We start from the raw sequence: 4,829 nt of genomic DNA, 5'->3' as shown, positions 1-4,829 counted from the left end.
AAGACAGACAGATGGCAAATCAACATATGAAAAAGATGATATCATATGTCATCAGGGAACTGCAAATTAATAGTACAGTGAGCTATCACAACACACCCATTGGAATGGCTAAAATGCAAAAATAATTGACATACAAAATTCTTATGGAGCAACAGAAACTCTTGTTCACTGCTGATGGGAATGCAAATGGAATAGTCACTTTCTAAGACAGGGTAGTAGTTTCTTACAAAACTAGATATAGTCTTACTGTATGATCCATCAGTTGTACCTCTAGATATTTACCCAAATGAGTAGAAAACATGTCCACACAAAAATCTGCACACAAATGTGTATGGAAGTTTCAGTCATATCCACCCCAAACTAGAAGCAATCAAGAGGCGCCTCCATAGGTGAATGTACAGATTGTGGTGCATCCAAACAAGGGAATGTTATTCACTGATAAAAAGAAATTAACTATCAAGATGAGACATGGTGGGACATTAAATGCATATTGCTAAGTGAAAAAATTCCCATTGCAGAGGCTACATTCTGCATGATTCCAATTATATTCTGGAAAAGGCAAAACTATGGAGATAATAAAATATCAGTGGATGCCAGGGGTTTGGGGGATGGGGAGGGGTAGGTGAGTAGGGAGTAAATGAAGCACAGGAGATTTTAAGGCTAGCGAATCTATTCTGTGTGATGTTGGAATGGTGGACACATGACATCACACATTTGATGTCACAAAGAATGAGCCTTAATGTAAACTGCAGATTTTAGGTAATAATAATGTTGGGCCTATATTTTGTCTAGGAGTCGAGGCTGGTGGGTTTCAAGGTTTGGCCCTCCATTCTGTTGGCACAAAAGGAAAAGGGGCATGTGTGAGCCTTGTTAGCTTGGCTTCCAGTTGTGGGCCAGGCAAGGAAGATACGTGGATATCTAAAGACAGATACCAGTCAAATGTAAAAAAGGAGTGACATTATTAAAATTCACCCTTGATATTTGATTATTGGCTGAATTATCCACATCCATTCAGATGAATTTGAATATGAATTTTAAAAGCCATGTGAAAAGCACTGGCTACATGTTTAAAATGAAGAAGGCTTGAAAAAGCATTTGTCATTCCAGGAGAGACACTCCCCACCCTCCGCCAAATATGTCAGTGTGGTTCCTGAGCTCTGTTCAGTTACTTTATTAACATATTGGTTATTCTAATTTGTTCTCTCATTTGTTGATGACTCCTTGCCAGTGGAGCCTACTACACATGCAGCAAGCAGGCTGTTTAGGGGCACAGAACTCTCCCTGGCTGCTAACAAACAGTCCAAAGTCAAGTGGCCATCAGCTACCACGGCTGCAGGGTTTCCCTTCATGGAAATTATCTAAAATATTAGCTGTCTGCTGCATGTGTTTAGAGTATTTCAGACATTTCTTGATTAGCATCAATAATATATGAGTTTGTGTCCCCAGGGGAAGTGCCAGTGACAAGTGAGTGCAATTGGTAGGAAAATAGCACATTTACATTGAGATGGCCCAGAGGGTGTTTGGAAGGTGGGTCCCAAAATGATGTATTAGCACCCAGGGTACATAGGATGGCTAGTGGGCAGTATTACAATAAACTAAAGGTCTGTAGGAGTGATAATTTTGACAGAAATGTCTGGTATAGGAAAGCCTCTATTTATAAGGTGCTATTAAGGTAGGTGATCACAACGAAGTAATGGGCACTGAAGCCTGGAGGTTAAGTCTAATCCCTCTAACAGAAGGAAGAACCATACAGAAATTCACCTATCAATTTTGTAGTGTTAGTACCGTTTGTGTAAGCAAGCCATTCTAGTATGAAGGCTGTAGCCTGAGGTCATGAAAGAGGTAAAAGTTCTATTGTATACCTTTTTCTTTTTCAAGAGCCCAGTGTTACGTATTTTGAGAAATGAATTGACCACAACGAAAATGTCAGAGCACTGAAGGTGATAAATTTTTTGGTGAGTTCTTGTATTTTGGCTTCAGAAGGAGCATGCCTGGTGGCACAGGTGAGGACTATGCCTTTACAAGTATCTGTCATGGTCAGAGCGTAGTGAGTAGCCCCTGTAGAGGAGTGAGGGGCCTTATAAAATTTATTTGCCATCAGCTGTGGGGACCCCACCCTCAGTCTGGGGAATAAGCCTATTGATTTTACTGCCAGTGGTGGTTTTTTAATTTTTTTAAAATTTTTTTTTTTAATGTGGGATAAGGTGCATTTGTTCCTAAGTTAACCAAGGCAGAGGTCGATCCCTGGCATTCTATCTAGACCTTTAAGGCAGAGGTCTTTCAATTGTTTGATAATTTTATGGGCCCAGTAGGCCAAGGTTATAGCATCAGGTCTGGGGTATGGTATAGGTATGGTATACTTATGTCTCAGAAACCTGAGTCAATTTATTGGCTCGAGCATTGAAATGAGACTCTAAAGTTTGAGGTTTCATATGTGCAGAGACATGTACGGCCTTGATTTGTAGTTGGGTAACTGTGAGAAAAGTTACCTCTAAGGGGGTGACCTTGGCTAAGAAGTTGTTCTTGTTATTGGCGGACCCAGATAAGTAGACCATTGGGAATGGCCTAATAATCTGTAGAAATATGTGCAGACGAGCTTGACTGTTGGCCAGGGCATTGTCTAGTACTAGCACAACTGCTGGGAATTTGGCTCATCAGGCTGATGATGTTGTTTTTTAATGTAACTTATTCTTTAATTATAGTCTACATACAATATTATATTAGTTTTTGGTGTACAACATAGTGATTAGACATTTATATAACTTAGGAAGTGATCAACCTGTTAAGTCTAATACCCATCTGACAACAGTTATTACAATATTATTGACTATATTCCCTATGCTGAACTTTACATCCCCATGACCATTTTTATAACTGGCAATTTGCATATCTTAATCCCTTCCTCTTTTTCACTTATATCCCAACCCTTCTCCCACTGGCAACCATCAGTTTGTTCTGTGTATCTAAGTTTGTTTCTGTTTTGTTCATTATTTTCTTTGATTCCACATATAAGTGAAATCGTATGGTATTTGGCTTTCTCTAACTTATTTCACTTAGCACAAAACCTTCTAGATCCATGTTGATGCAAATGGTGAAATTTCATTTTTTTTTTAATGGCTGAGTAATATTCCATTGTATATATATACCACTTCTTTTTATCCAGTTATCTATTGATGGGCATTAAGGTTGCTTCCCTATCTTGTAAATAATGCTGCAATGAACATAGGGTTGCAGATATCTTTTTGAATTAGTATTTTGGAATTCTTCAGATAAATATCCAGAAATGAAGTTGCTGGGTCCTTGTCTTTTGTCATAGACTTTATTTTAAAGTTTATTTTCTCTCATATGTATATGCTTGGGTTTCATCTTTGAACAGGGATGGGCATTTTAGGGATAGAAAGCAGCAGCTCTCCAGTGGACTCCATCAGGAGTACTCATAGCATATTACCCATAAAATATATAGACTCTCCTGGCCACTCAGGTGATCTTAATAAGTTCCCCGAGGAGCCAATGGGTCTAGAAAAAACGTGACCTTTTCCAGAACCACTGTATCGAACTGAGGACAGGGGAAAACACTTCCTCCTGTTAATGACATATGCTGGAAGGTCCACGTTTTGCTCTGTACTGCAAGTACCGTTATCTTTTCAATGAGGAGGCCTCTGTGGTGAAGCAAGCCTGAAAGGTGCTGCCTCCACGACTGAAAGCAAAATGTGAAGCCAGCTACGAAAGGTGTTCAGTTCAGGGGCTGTGAGAGCCTCCATTTCCAGAAAGCAAGTCTGTGGCCAGCAATGGCTGCTCTTTGTGAAGCACCAGGCCATTTCCACCAGAATCTCCGGAGCAATTTATGGCCAACATGGGTGGTTTTGACTCTTGTGAGGCCTGAGAGGAGGCTGCTAAAGCCTCTATGGTAAAGGAGTATAGGGAGGGAGATGCTAATGGAGTGACTGTTTTGTGAATAGATTCTAGAGCCATTTGTTGCCCCATCTAAGGTGGGTCAACTTTGTTAGTAATTTGTGAGTACGTGGAGCCAATAATTATGTGCTAGTGGGGACTGTTGATACCGAGAGATATGAGATCTACCACCCTCTCAGATCACAGCCACCTGGCATTGCTACGGTTTTCAAGTGGGACAGGTGTGGATTTCTAAAGATGCTTCCCACTCAGCAGGCAGAAGAGTGGGCTTCTGATGGGAAACTTAAGAGCTGGAAAAGGATTCAAGGTGGCCTCAGAAAGACATGATGCTGATGTCCAGGAATTAGGATGTCCCTGGGCAGATCCCAGCATTCCAAAAGATCTGACTGAGAAACCTGACTTAAAGTCAGACAGGTTCTGGAAGCTCTCACTTCTTTTCAGTTTTGTGTGTGGGTAGAGGGTAAGTGCAGCACTAGAGGGTGTTTTTTCAGTTAAGATGGAGTTGCGAAAAAGGTCTGTTGGGGAATGAGTGAGTCCTCCTTCCCCAGTCCTTCAGTTCTTCATAAGATAGATCCCAAGGTGGTGAAAAGAAGTGCTGCACATGTAACAATCAGAATCATGAGAGTTTACCATTCCCCTAGTTTATGAAAGCATTTTTTGTTATTTCCTATTATTTCGGATATATACACACACTAATGTTAAGTGTAGTTATGAGTTTTCACAAACGTATATTAATACTACCACCAAAAGATAGAGGACACTCCATTATCCCAAGAGAACACTTCTTGTGGTGCCCATTTGTACAAAACCCCGATACCTAGTTTTAACTACTTGTTTTAGGTCCCTACTTTTTTTTCCCAGAATGTAAATAGAATACCATGTTGCCACATGAGCCGTTTGTCAAATTTGATGCCATA

Source organism: Pteropus alecto, unplaced genomic scaffold (assembly GCF_000325575.1).
Source record: "Pteropus alecto unplaced genomic scaffold, ASM32557v1 scaffold388, whole genome shotgun sequence".
NCBI classification, from domain to species: domain Eukaryota; kingdom Metazoa; phylum Chordata; class Mammalia; order Chiroptera; family Pteropodidae; genus Pteropus; species Pteropus alecto.
The sequence above is the reverse complement of the archived record's forward strand: the minus strand, read 5'-3'. Positions refer to the sequence as shown.